This window comes from Heterocephalus glaber, unplaced genomic scaffold, assembly GCF_053883595.1.
Source record: "Heterocephalus glaber isolate CG9 unplaced genomic scaffold, H.glaber_assembly_v1.0 deba00001689, whole genome shotgun sequence".
Taxonomy (NCBI): Eukaryota; Metazoa; Chordata; class Mammalia; order Rodentia; family Bathyergidae; genus Heterocephalus; species Heterocephalus glaber.
In genome coordinates, this window is record NW_028258414.1 from 5,269,256 (window position 1) to 5,284,423 (window position 15,168).

At 44.9% G+C, this 15,168-nt stretch overlaps 1 pseudogene; it reads right to left on the reverse strand.

Moving 5' to 3' along the window:
* Positions 1-386: 386 nt before the first annotated feature.
* LOC101719871 (eukaryotic translation initiation factor 2 subunit 3, Y-linked pseudogene) lies at positions 387-2,077 on the reverse strand (annotated as a pseudogene).
* Between the last annotated feature and the right edge of the window lie 13,091 nt (positions 2,078-15,168).

Below are 15,168 nucleotides of genomic sequence, written 5' to 3' on the forward strand. Positions count from 1 at the left end.
CCCTCTAAATGGACAGGAAGCTGAACTCTGACTTTTTCTTTTTAAAAAAATAAGGAAAACTTTATTTCAAGCAAGGTCAGTGGTATGTATGGTATAGCAAAAGCTACTTACAACAACCAGTTTTATTTTATAGCTGCACTGACATGTAACTTTGAAAATATGTATCAATCATCAATGTCTGCTAAAATGTAGGTTAATCCAGTATTAACTAAATGTAGGTTAATCCAGCATTAACTAAATACTGCTAAAATGTAGGTTAATCCAGTAAGTATTTATTGGAGACCCTACTATTTAAGCAATTGACATTAATTTTCCTGAAAAAAAATGAGATAAAACTGACAGCTTATAGTAAAGTAATAAGATATAAAATTATTTTCCCAGTTTTGCTTTAAAAATATATCCCTAAGGTTGTTAAGAAAAACTCTGGCTTCATCCAAGTGTATTATTTAGCTGTAATTCTTCATTCATCATCTATTGTTAGTTTGATTGTCACTCCTCTTCTTATCTGATCTCAAACAATTAAACGACAGTGTTTTTCAACTCTTCGACTAAGGGCAATTTTTTCTCCCACTTCTGTGCACACAGGATTAGTAAGAACAATTTTACCCGAACCAGCCTTGACTGCGCTACTCTTCCTCCTGTAGACGGGGACCCTATGTTCACCATGAACACTTCAATCCTGGAGAGCTTTGGGGCCTTGGCTGCTTTTTTGTCTCCTTCTGTACACACACCTAGAAGTCGTCTAAGTAGAAAATAGGAAATTTCCAATTCGGTGACTATCTCAGGCAATGCTCCAACTGCACCAAGTACCTGACCCACCATTCTGTCACCCTGGCACCATGTTGGGTCAATTTTTGTTCCAACTCCAATAAGACCACCTGGAGCAGCATACTGAAGATCATTATGTTCTGCAAAAAGTGATACAATTTTAGAAAAGATTGGTTTGCACATGAGTTTTCCTTCACCATCTTTGGAAACAATACCAGATCTGACTTCTGTCTCCTGGCCCACCTTTAATACTCCTTTTAAAATACTACCACCAGCTACATCCCCTTTGAGGTCATCAACTTCACAGCCAGATTTGTTAACATCAAAAGACCTAATAACAATAAGTCGGGGTTCTGCAGGAAAGTCTCTTGTAGGTACTAGAATTTTCTTTACTATATACTCACAGACAACATCAATATTGTATTTCAGCTGAGCAGAAATTGGAATAATAGGTGCTCCTTCAGCTAGTGTACCTTGTACAAATGCAAGGATTTGTTCATACTGTTCTTTAGCCTGACTTTTTTTTTATCAAACAGATTTTATTTTGCAGAATCAAAATTACAGAATCATAATTTCTATGGCAGCCAAATGTTCAGAAGTCTGAGGCTGAGAACAGGATTCATTGCCCGCTATCAACAGAAGAGCTGCATCCACCACTGCTGCACCATTCAGCATAGTAGCCATTAAAATATCATGACCAGGACAGTCAATAAAGGAAGCATGTCTGACTAGTCTGAAGTTCCCTTTGGTTCCTGGATGTCTGTAGGAAACTCGTCAGGTGTACTACTTCCACAAGATCTATAACATTCTGGCTGAGGACAATTTGAGTCATCAAGTTTATAAATCTTAGCATTAGCATATCCAAGCTTGATGGTAATATTTCTTTCCATTTCATTTTTGAACACCAGAAATAGCTTCTACAACTGTGGATTTCCCATGAGCAACATGACCAGTTGTCCCTATATTAATCATGGCTTGTCTACTGATAACTTCCTGTGAAAGTGGAGACAACTTGGTAACATCCAAGGTGGCGATATCCTGATGAGAAAGGTGAGGCTGGCCCAGAGCCACTCCGATCTCTCCCCCTGCCATCTTTTTCCTTTCCCCGTATCCCTGACTCTCACTCCTGCCCCATACCCCTATTCCTATCAAGGTGCCCACATCTGTAAGGGCTAAGAGCAATACAACTAATTCCCCTCCTGGCCACCTTGGGAATCCTGGCTGGGGCCAGGACAGGGATGGACTTGGTATCTCCTTACATCAGGTTTCCTTTCCACCTAGCCAGCTCTCAGAAAGCCTCGAGGGAAACTCAGAGCAGTTAATCACCATTCAAGACCAGCTAGATTCCTTTGCCTCACTGGTCCTCCAAGTTGAAGGAGTTTAGACCTGCTCCCTTCTGCATATGACAAAATCTGTGCCTTACTTCAGGAACAATGTTATTATACTAATAAATCCAAGTGGTCAGAGATGGGGCCCAGCACCTCAAAGAAGAGGCCCTTGCCCTCAGGTCCTCTTGCACCTGGCCCTCATGGCTGCCCCCCACCCAATCCTGTCTTGGATTCTTCCCTTTTAAAGCCACCTCTTCTAGGGCTTGCATGTCTATTTTTGCCCCGCCTCATTAACCTGTTTCAGACATTTCTCACCAACAGGACTACAACCATCTCACAGGCAGTTAGTTACCAACGACCATGTCAAGGTGGTCCTTCTCCTTCGATCCCAGCAATACCCCCATTGCCACACCCAATCAGGCAGAAGCAGCCAGAAAGAACACGATGCCCATTTTCCCTTGTCCAACCATATAGTTTGGAAGGAAGGAATTATGCCACTGCCACCTTAGCCAGGTCTCGACTAATTCAAGGCTCAAGATATGTGTGCCCTTGGTAAGAATCAGGCATGAAGGAGACAGAGAACTGCCACTTGGACTAGCTCAAGGCTGTCAAAATGATGGGTCCAAACAATCACAGCACAGGCTTCAAAGACACAACGCTGTCTAGAGATAATGGCAATTTCTCCCTACCAGCTCGTAAAACCCCTCAGCCTGTAAGACGGGCACCTCTCTGCTGTTTGCTGGCCCTTGTCTCCCTCCTGTTTTAACCCTAATAAAGCCTGCCATCTACTGTGGAGCTCAAGTCCTCTTTCCTTTCTAACACAAGGTCCCCTTGGTGCAGCTGGCAGGATGCTCACCGGGGGACACCTGTGTCCCTTGGGGTGGAATGTGGAGCTGAGTCGCTGTGGGTTCCCATCTTCTTTAAGGTCCAAGCCCCCTGAAAGCTCTGGCCTCCACACACACACTGACTTGCCCGCTTCTTTCTTTTCCCCCTCAAAGCATGGTTCATTTCTACACAACTAGGCTCCTCTAAGTCCAGGACTTATCTTGCTTTCCTAGAGAATCTCAAGTTGGGGTTGAGGGGCACTTCAGAATCTGTCAAGATCACTATAAAGGATCCTTACTTTACTAGTGAGGTATCATACTCCATGAGATGAGAGGACTTTCTCAGGGCTGTACAGGTACTATTTTGCTTTATGACTCCCTACACACTGAAGCCACTTGGATAACCTACTACTGTCTACCCACTAACATGCCCGAGATTTTCAATTCCAGTCTCAAAAGTCCTCCAGAGTCATCTCACATTACCAATTTCCCTCTCTGAAAAGCATTGCAATTACCAGGGATGTGTTAAGAGGAACATTTTGAAAAGAATGACTTTATTCCTAAATCCAGCTTTTCATCTGGCTTTCAACATTTTGGGGTCAAGAACCCCTTTAGGAAGTTAATGAAAGCTATGAAGTCTTTCTACATATAAATATTCACATAAAAACATAAAACTTTGCTCCAGTGACTATAACAATGAATATATGTGATAATGAAATGTATAACAATGAAAAACCCTTCATGTGGTGGCAGAAAGGGCAGCATATCTTCTATGGGACTAAGGCATATGCAGAACTGGCTTTTCAATTACAATAATTTATAGAATGCAACAGATTATGGAGCCGGATCAGTCCTCACAAAAACCTTGTGTGGTAGGTATTTATCTTGGTTACTTTTCTCATTGCTGAGACAAAATACCTAATATCCAAAGTTAAAGGAGGAAAAGTGTATTTGGCTCACAGTTTGTCCAGATTTCAGTTCATAGCTGGCTGTCTCCAAGGCAAGGTTGGATAGCAGAGGAGAAATAGTTCATGGCAGGCAGAAGGCAGCAAGCAGCAGGGCAGCAAGCTACAAACAACAAGCAACAAACTACAAGCAGGGTCCCTCTTGCTGTCCCTTGTATCTTATCCAGGCTACCCACCCTTTGGGAAGGTAATGCTCACATCCAAGGTGGGGCAGCCTTAGTCCTAGCATCACACCATGAATCAATCCCAGCATCACATCCTTGGTCGCAGCAGCACACCCTAGATCGAGCCACCTCCGAAAAGCCCCACCTATGACCCCATGAGGTTTTTGGGGGGGACTTCTAGATACAAGCCATACCAGTATTAATATTCCAGTTTTACCCATGGGGAAACTAAGACTGAAAGAAATCTGCATATTTGCCAGAGCTTATATGGCTATTAAAGGCAGTACAGGACTCTGTTCATAGGCCCTGTGTTCTCTGTTCAAAATACCTTCAATTTTAAAATTTTTAGTTTAGGAATTGGGATCCCTGCTAGCCACTCAAGGGAACCTTAGTGAATGTCAAACCCTTTCAGTGAGATTTGACTATGAGGGAGAAAACTGAGGGGCAGCAGATTGAAGCCTATCATATTATTTATGGCAACATGATCCAAGAATCACTTTCAGCAATGATTCCAGAAAGCATCTCACAGGAATTGCAGACTTATGGGTCCAGAATCCTAACACCACTTAAAGGAAAACAAAGTCATACAAAACCTGGCATCCTCGGTAGCAACACACATAAGTTTTGTCTTTTGTGTTATGGAATTTTGCTTTCATGATGACCATGAATTTTTTGGACTTTTCGCAAAGAACAGCTAAAAGGTAATTGAAAGGAGAGCCCAAAACACCCAATAAATAGGCAGAATATACACCACAGGGAAAACACAAGAGCTAAAAAAAAAAAAATTCAACTTTATAAAAGATTAAGATGTCAAGAAATTTGCAACATGGTCATAAACATCTGCAGTAGGCAAAGGCAAGGTGAGAACCCCTAGCAACACATATGCCAGAGATTTTAGGATCTCCAGACTATTTCAGACCATGTTCTTGATGACCCAGAACTCTTCCTTTGGCATCTGCTCAAAGGGACAAAGATGGGCAAGCTCGGTGATTTTATGCCATTGTTTCTTAGATGGTGGAGCTGGGCTGAATCAGTAGAAATTAAACACTGCCTATGGACTGTGGCCATTATATGGAGTTTTAGTGGCACTGCAAATGAGAAAAAATACAATAATGCAGTCAGTAAAGATAGTATTGTTCCTTATTACAGAACCATACGACCAAATATTTTTCAACGTGTCTCGTCAAATGAGAGTAACAAAGCCAATGTCCTTCCCTAGCTTTGCTTTTATGGGTAGTGTCTCTCCAGCCATTGCCTTAGTTCCACTTGCTTTTGGAGTCTGGCCAGGAAACCTCAACCTCCTATTTGGCATCAGCAAGACCAAATACCTCTGACCATGTAGAGAAGGGTTGCTAGCCCCCATCCTAATTTAACCTCAGTTCCCCAACTATGGAGACCCACAGTTATTCTTCAGTGTCTGATCTACACCCTCAAACCTAACAAGCTGTGACTCATTCCTTGCTAGAGGCTTTTCTTTGAAAGCTCACAGCAGCATCTCTCCCAAAGAGGACTGTCCTCAAGGGTTGAAAACCTCTAGGCTTTTGTACTCCCCAGCCTCAGCAAAGACCCTTTAACACTCACTTCTATTATAAAGAGTGGTATCTGTATGATCCTTGGGCTCCTACAGTTTGGTGACCAACATATTAGATGACAACTTCTTTTTTCCAGGGCTATTTTTTTTTCTTTGTCATTAGGGGATAAGAGTGCTGCTTATTTTTTCTATGCATTTCCAAATTTCTCATGACTTCCTTTTCCACATAGCTTAAGGGGCGAAAGAGCCCAAGGTGAGATGCTATTGGACAATCTGCCGAAGCAGCTCTGAGGGGCACTGGGAGACAGGAGGGGGCAGGACATCATCGTTCCCGCTGTGCCTGTGGGCATGGCACTGACAGGAGGCTTTCCACCCTGACCCACTTCAGCCTCATGCTCAGTGCTTGTAATTCCACCCCAGGTACCACCCAGGGAAGGCACAAGGAGGATCTGAGTCCTTAGCCTGCATGAATGATCTGGTTTCCACATTTAGCCCTAGGAACTATTGAAACATCAAGGACACATCATCCACGTTTCTCAGCCCTCTCCTTACTTATGCACAGAAAAGGCGGTCCTGAGAAAACCACTTCATCCCACGCCCCATGGCCAGTCATATCCCTGCTATGTATGCAGCCTTCCAGAGCAGGCAGGGAGCCTTGTTCATTTGCACTCTTAGTACCCAGCTGGTACCTGGCATGCAGCAGACACTCGATCTGTAGAAGGGAAAGAAGGGAAGACTGGAAGAGAGGGAAAGATGTTTTATCCTTGGCTTTTGTTAAGATTCTGCCACCCCTTTTTCTCCCTCTGGCCTTTCCTCAATGTTCATTTTATTCCTTTTTTTTTTTTTTTTTTTTTGCAAAACCATCTTTTCTCCTACTTACCCTACCTTGGTGGCTGTAGTCTAATTTCTCTGCCATTTTTATTATCTCTCTACAATCTCATCTGGGTTTCTCCTTTGCTTAATCTCCTTTTTCATCCCTTTTCTGTCCCATCTATTTTTTTGTTCTTTATGGCAAGGATCAGATTATATGAAAGTGATCAGATTATATGAAATAAGACTATAATGAATAAGAATAAGATTATAAGAAGATTATATGAAAGTGACGATAGCTAAGAAGAGTACCATCTGACCACCCTCAAAGGCAAAGAGATATAGATAACTCATTCCCTTCCCCTCATGCCCCTCTCCTCTTGCCTTTCCCAAAAGATGAGAAACTTCCATTTACCTCTTATTCCCTGACTTCTTCAGAGTTATCCCCAAAAGCTCTTCCAATTACCATCCACCTAGAAACTGGTGCTTTCAAGGACCCATAGCCTCACCGTGAGGAATAGCAGGGACTCCGACTTCTCCCACACTGCTCACAAAAAGTAGCCCCAGCTTCTACTCTGAGTGACTGCTGACTAGCAATCCAAGGCTCCTGCCACACTTCTCATGTCCCTGTCCCTCTTTCTGATCATCCAACCTCTCACAAGGCTGGATATTCTCTCACTGGTGGAGGTACTGAGGATTACCTTTTGAGGGGGGGAATGATGAGGAATAAAGAAAGAGACAGAGAAAATTTTCAAGATAGAAAGGTGGGGGGGGGGTGGACTGGGAGGAGACCTGCTCCTAGCGGACAGACTGAAATAAAACTCCGCAGTTGGCCCACTTTTATTAGCCAGTGAAAAGCTCCAGGAGAGGAGTAGCATGAGTTTCATGGAACAGCAATTATAGAGAATGAGTGAATAAGGATTAATGAGGAACCAGATTTTCCCTACACCCCAATGCCTGTAGATTGACAACTTCCCTCAGCAGATGCTGTCTTGCCTCGGGAGTGCAGGATTATCAGCATTCTGCCCATAGCCAGGGGGCATGTGGCCTTCCAAGTACTTTTCTGCTCCTGGGGCAAGATAATACCAACCCGAAGACTGTGAGGTCTGAGCTACATAATGTAGTCCCCAACATGGAGGTAAGAACAATGCTGAAACTACCGCAGAATTCCACCCCAGGCTTTCACTACAACGCTGCACTCTTCACCATATAGTCTAGCAGCATAGAGGACAAGGTTCCAGAGAGCAGGGACAAATGGCACCTTATAACCTCAGCATTTTTAATGATGCTAAAACGAAGAGCTAAGAGATAAAGGAAGCAAATCACCAAAGACGACTTCTCTTTTCAGAATGTTGTTGTCTGAAACTACACAGCCAGTGTCCTGCCATGAAAAATAGGATCTAAGGAGACCATGGAGGAGCCGTTTGCATAGCAACTATCTATGCCACAATGAATATCATATTTCACCCCCAACCCAGGGCTCTCTTGCTGCTCTGACACCAAGTGGTGGACCACACAGCCCAATCCTAAATTCTTAACAGCCCTTAAAATTGCATCTGAACTACTGTTTCATTGTATCTGCAGTATTACCTGGATCCTCCAGGGCCACTCAAAGCAGACTAATTCAGAAGAAAGAAAGAGGTAATTTTCTTCTAAGACCAGGCCATTCCTTTTAGGTCAAAGATGACCATCCGGGGATGCCCCACAGCCTTTCCTTTGGGTTCCCTGCACTGTGGTAAGTCTTCTCTCATTGCTCCACCACGCATGTGGCTATTCATGTAACCTATTTTAAAATGGGCTGAAGAATCCGTTCACTTCAGGATCCTATAGGCATCCCTTCTTACCATTCCCGGCTCCTTTTTACCAGGAACTTACCTCACTTTCCCAGTGTAAGGAATAAAAAGGAGAGAGTCTTGCAGCGAGGACATGCTCTACTGAGATAAAGACCTGAGTGGGGTTGCTGGCTCTGAAGCAGCTCTCTTACAGAGTAAAGTGCTTACAAGGGGTAGGAGAGAACAAGGAAGCGGGAATCTATTCAAGGATCAGGTCATCTATCTCAGTCCATGGTGAATGGTCTGTTTCATGTTTGTATACGGTCCCCTACTCTTCTGGAGCTGAGGGCCTTTTGGTCTGGGATGGTCTGTCCTATAAAGAAGAACCAGGCCAGGCCACTTAATTAGGGGTATTGGTAAGAGAGTGTGGGGAAGGGTCAGAACTCAAGGGAAGATGTCCTTGGGACTTTTCCTTACACCCAGCTCATGCCCCAGGGAGAACACATCCTCCCCGTCTGATAGTGCTGGCTACTCTGGTGAGGCCACACCCAGGTTCAGTCTAGTATTTTAGGGCTCCAGCATAGGACCACCACTAATGGTTGCCTCACTGACAAACTTAGGAACTTTGGGCAGCCCAGGCAACCAACTTAAGCTACAACCAGCACCAGTTAGAGACCAAAAGGAAATCTGCCATCAGGGAGGGAAATTACTGAGGACAATATTGTTTTATTTAATCCCTTTAAGCTCACAACGCACTTTACTATGACATCAAAGCGATTTTAAAAGTCATTTGGGAGGGGCCAGGGATTTAGCTCAGTGGTTTGGCCGCCTGCTGTGCAAGCGCAAGGACCCGAGTTCAATCCCCAGTACCAAAAAAAAGTCATTTGGGTACTTTTCCTCCTGTCTAGAAAGGAGAATAGGAAAAATACATAGTTGGGTCACCGAAGAATGATAGGGCTTTGCTATGAAAAGGAACAGAAGGAAAACGGGTATGTTCTGGGTGGCAGACACCCCAGGCTTGTTTGGCTTGGCAAGATTCTGAGTTATCCACAGGGCCTGGGTCAGGTGGGACCCTAAAATTCTAGGCTTCACTAAATTGATGACTGGGGTCCCAGGAAGGTCTAAAAGGCAGGAAACATGTCAGCTCTCTTGTTCGAAAGACCTCCGTAAAAATCCTCAAGCCTTGTGCTTAAAGAGATTCCCTGCAGGGTTGGGCTCTCCAGCTCAAAATTTATAGGCAGGACTACAAATCTCACTCCATTTCACATCCGCTGTATGCCCCCTTCCTGTTCAGGGTTTGAAATTTTCCAGTTTCCTGTAAGGCCACCGCATAAGTCACATTCTTTAACATGGCTGGAGCAGTTCTGACTTAATCTCATCCTAGAGACCAATCCCGCCCTCCTCAAACCACTATCACCCTAGTAATACATGGCTCTGCTACAGTTCAATTTCGGCAGTAATACAGGCTTCATGTCCCCAGCCCTATAAAACTCCCGACCAATCCACCCCAGCCCGCAGCCCCCCACCCTGCACTCTGGTCAAGGAGCGCAGGCGCAGGCTGCCAAAGCCTCCAAGGCCCCGTGCAGGAGTCCCCCGGGGTCTCAGGGCCTCAGGCAGGGCCAAGGCCAACAGCCAACTCCAGCTCCTGCCCCTCCCCCACACCGCCTCCGCGAGCACTTGGGGAGGCAGGTGGAGGACAGGGCTCTGTCTTGCCAGAGCCTCTGGTCGCCACTGCGGGGCGTTGGGAGGCCGGAGATGAGCTGCAGGCTGCACCCAGGACACTGTTCCCAGCCCCCTGTCCCCCTCCTGCGGGGCTGAGTTGGTTTCGAGGTCTCAGACCCTCGCGCACAGTGGCGGTGGGGCAAGCGCCTTCAGGGAAGGGAGCCAGCCTGGTGCCTCATCTTGGGGGGCCCTGGCTGAGCAGGAGCCATCCTGCCACCCCACCCACCCACCCCATGGGCGCCCCTTGCTCTGGGGAAGCTAGGGCACCTGTTCTGCTGTGGCTTCCATGCCTGGCCCCTCTGAGAGTCTCTGGCATCTTGTCTGGTGCTGGGCAGCACTTTTCCTGGTCCTGCCTCCTTTTCCTCCCCACTCCCTCTTCTGTTGATGATCCCCAAAGGCCTTTGTGTGGGAAGAACGGCACTCACCAACCAGTTCTGTGATTTTGTGTTTAGTTTATTGAACCTATACATTTAAAAAATTCCATCTTTAAAAGCCTTTACTTGAACATTTATTGATTATAGGCTTAATAAATACCCCTATATTACTTAGAATTACAAAATTACTATGGCTGAGTCGTCTGAGCACTTCAGTGGGTTTTAAAAGGCAGACTCAACACACACACTAGGAAATTTTAGTTCCTTTAGTAAACAAAACCTTTATACCCCCGATGCCAACTCCCCAGGGTAGAAGGAGAGCAAGATGCCCAAACAGTGACAGTTGATGACTGATGTTTTCCATTTCCCTTTTTAATCCTTTGACAAAGGACTGAGGAATAAGATGGTGCAAGTTGGACTCCTTCCCTTACTCACTGCACTCCTGCGCAGTGAAAACTACAAATAGTCATACATGTGCTTTATTTACCACATAAGCATGGCTGATCACTTTAAATCCGTGTTTGCACACACTGACTCTGTGCCGCAGGTAATGAAGATGGTCTTTGAATGTTTACATGAATGAAGTCATCTGGAACTTGTCTCTTTCTGCATTAATCTTGCTGCTAATAAGAGGAATGGGCAGCAGCTGACCTGGGAAGAAAATGGGCTGAAGATATTCATAAAAGGGCTCTGAAATTCAAGGCTCCATTGCTGATGAAAATGATTAGAATCACTTACCAGAATGGTGGACCAACTGAAAATTTATGCTGGGGCCCTTGCAGCTCAGATCTCTGATGACAAAGAGGAGGAGATTGTGGGTGAATGTTTGGGAATCGTGGTAAATCTGACCGTTTCAGACTTGGACTGAAAACTGGCTCTTAAGCAGTACACGTTGGTTCCCCACTTCAAGGATAAATCAAAAACCAGTAGCTGCAGAAGATGACCTTTTTCTGCAAGTGGTTTTTATAATTAGAACTCTATCTATAGATGACTGTTGCACTGCATTGCTAGCTAACTCAGGGATACAGTCTCTTGTTGAAGTGCTTCTTTTAACAGAAAGATAAATTTGTCAGATAATTTATGTCTTCTACCTATTTTCCACCAAGCCACAAGAGACATCATAATCAAGGAAACACAAGTTCCAGCACATCTCATAGATCATACGCAAGGTAAAAATGAAATCCAAAAGGTTTATGGTAATACACCAGATATAAAATACAATAAAGAAGTAGCTAAGAAAATTCAGAGAGAAAAGTTTTGCTGGCATGACTCAGTGGCTGGAGTTTCTAGCGTCGTCAGAAGGATGAGAGTGAGCAGTACTTGTATGGTTATGGATTGAGCCCTATGTCCATGAAGGAGACATTCTCCAAAGATTTCACGTTTTCTCAGCTCAGGCAGACACCGGGAGAATCGCAGGAGAGAACAGAGAACATGTGAGGAGGCGGCGCCTCCCTGTAGCTGACCCTGAGTGCCTCGTGGTTGAGGTTGGGCGCCGAGGCCCCGCCCCTCCACCGCCTACGACCAAGCTGGGCCCCTGGCCCTGCGAGCCACGAGGCAACCAACGGCCAACGGTCAAGAGTAGAGGCTCAGCCTCACCTGTGTCACAACGGCACCTCGCACAGCGAAGGAGGCCGCAGAGGAGCCTTGGAGTGGATGCCTCCAACGCCCGGCCTCACTTACGGGTTCGGGTTCTGCCCGGTTGAACCTTACTTCTGTGGCTATGAATCCCCATGAAATCGCTTCTTTCTGTGTACTCTCAGCTTTGAAGAAATCTGCACGGGCTGGGGTAACTTTGACTTTGGTGTAATAACACGTGTCATTACTGTTGTGCATCTGTGGTTTTCCCTGATTTCTGCAGATTAACTATAGCCCTTTTTGTCTTCTGCTGAGTACAGTTGCTGCTAACCGTTCATTCATCCAATCACATTTTGGTGCTGAATAACATTAATTTTATATCCTATATGAAGCAAAGTTTAGCTAATGAATGATTTTTTTTTTTTTTTTTTTGGTACCGGGGATCAAACTTGGGACCTTGCACTTGTGAGGCAGGTGGCAGAACCACTGAGCTAAATCCCCAGCCCTCTAATGAAGGATTTTTTTCTTTACCTACTTGTAAACTCTTTAATATGATATGTTCTACCTTTAAACTTTATGAAAAAGCATGCCCTTTTTATTCCATGCTTTGTGCCTCAAAGGTTCCTTCGTGAAATTATTAACTGAGTTTTTAGTTAAAAATAAAACATGCTTTAAGTGAAAATAACCCACAAAAGAAAAGCATGTCTGGTCTTGAGGAAGCTCCCTGCAGCTTGCAAGCCTTGCCTTCCCGCTGGCTTTCACAGAAAAGAGCCCAGGGCAACTTGGGGAGTGGTGTGGAAAGGGTTTAGTGGCGATTCTGCCCCTGGTGTGTGAGGCGGACAAATCTGAGATTCATTAAACCTCCCAAGCCGAGAGACCAGCTAACCTACCTTGCCCAAGTGTATAAGAAAAGGAGTTATAGAGTGAGTTGGGAGCAGATTGCCCTGTCGCTAAAGAACCCGCCCCCCCACACACACACACATTCAATTCTCTATTATCTTTGTTCCTTGGGGTGCTTTTCTGTTCAGTATCAAGTGTAAAACCAGATTCCAGACTAAGCCTCCTGAAGTATTCAGAATAATTTGGGAGAGTGCAGACATTGAAGTTTGTGCTTTGAAATCCTCAAGAATCAGCTTTCATGGAAGCTCTCCCACCTACAAGGCACATACATAATGTTGGACATGTTGTCAGAGCCTCTGATTGCGTCTCTGAACAAATAACAATACTTGTAAGGCTTACAATCCATGAGAGCACCTGTACTAGTCCATCAGTACCCTGGTCCCTGCTTCCTCCTGCAGTCTAAGCCAGGAGACTGTGGCTGCCTTTAGCCTGTGTCTTATTCTCAACTACATCCCTAACAGTATGAGACAGTAGAGCTAAGATGTTTCCCTTTTCAAAGGGCCCTTTGCAGACCCTGAGGAAGACCGCCTGACCATTGTGGCCCCTTCTGGTATGCTGGGGTCCTGAGTTTTCGCAGGAGTCTGGGCACAGCTGGAATTCATCTGCCCCTAGGAGCATGGAGAGTCTCATTCATGCTCTGGCCTATGTCCTAAAAGCGACTTCCCAATCCCAGGCGGACCTGACTGCCTCTACCCTCAGGATATGGTCCTTTCTCCCCAGTGAAAATCCCACCCTCTTCATAGCAAGAAGGTCCCATCAGGAGGCCTAGAGTGTCTGAGACCTCTGCTTGAAGTCCTGCCTGCACGTCCCCCTCAGGGATGGCTGTGACACCAAGGGGAGCTCTTGGCTTTACCCTTCTCCCATGAATGCCGGGACATAGCACCCTAGCATGCTTTGGCATTAGGGAATTCACTATCTGCCCAAAGAGACCTCCCCTTCCAGGCAGGGTGGCCTCTCGGCCTAATACCATCTCTCTGGCTTCCTTTAGGCTCATTCCTCCATTTGGCAGAGTTCCCTAGTGGTTTTATAGTCTCACACCTCAGCTGTCCTTCACTAAGGGGTTTGATGACAGAAACATCAGATTTGAAAGGGGCACCTCCAGCTTTCAAAGTGGAGTCTTGCCAGTCAGTGGAGCAGGGTCTTTGACTGGGCCCTGGCAGTCCCACTCTTAATGTAGTAGTATAGTTACCATGAGTAGGCAGACAAAGGCCTAACATAGGCCAGGCAGGATAAAAGAAAATAGCCCACTGTTAAAAACTAACTCAAGCTCAGAGATGTAAATATAAACACAAGAAGAAGGATAAACCTTACAATAAAAAGGCAGATGAGGACCTACCTTTTTTTTCCCAGGGAGAAGATATGCTAAGTTAGTAGACAGTCTCTACCTTTGGACCTAGACTTGAACTGGAAACATTAGAAATGCAAGATAACCAGTTTCTTTTTCAACTTATTTCCTTTGAAGCAAGCTCCCTCGCCCTGCCTATCTATATAAGGCTAAGACAAAGACAGTACATCCGACCTCTTTCCCCTCTGTTTCTGGGGAAAGATCTGGATATCCACCGAAAGCTTTTTCTTATTATTTCTAATAAACACTCTCCTAAATTCCTTTTCCTGTCCTAAGATTTCTTCTTCAATTTTGAGATACAAATAGCTCAGGTTTATACAAAGTTAACCATTTCATCAGGTCTGTTTCTACTCTGTCTTTCCCAGCCAGGCATGCTTGAAAAGCCAGGCATGTTCAGTTCTGAGTGATAGGTGTGGGGGATGGAGAAATACCCAAGCCTTTTATTTACTAGTAAAGACATGTGCACTTGATCATGAGTGTCAGAAACTGGTAAGGAATTATGGGTAGATGGGAAAATTCAATAGAATTTCAAAATAACATGGGAACAAGGGCAGATAAATGGAAAAAAAGGAAAAGCTTCATTCACACACATGGAATGGACGGGAATAGGGCCGGAGTCCCAGATAATGGTTCATATCTTGACTCTGGCTTTTGTGCCTGCTGCTGAGAAGTCTCAGAAGAAACACCCTCAGGGAATCTAAGTCACTTGGGACTTAGGGGATAAAGCAGAGATTAGTGGAGAGGTACAAGCTAATGTACCTCTAATAAACTAATAATCCAGATTCTGCATATGAAAGGAGAGAATTGCCAAGTGTACACCCAGTAGTAAGTAGTAAGCACAAACATGTATTGAAGATCATGAGAAGTTAGTTGGGCTCAGGGCCAATCCGGGCCAAAAAAAAAAAAAGGTTTAAGGCAGACCAAGAATGGTGCAGAGGTGACAGAAAATACACAGCATTCTCAAGCATGTGCTCTCAGAGCCTGGGAATCTCCTGTGTTTTTGGTATTTTATTTCTTCCTCTCTTAGTGCAATGGAAGGCAGAATAACCATAGAGGGTTGTTTAAATGTAATAGATGGAAGGAGATGAGA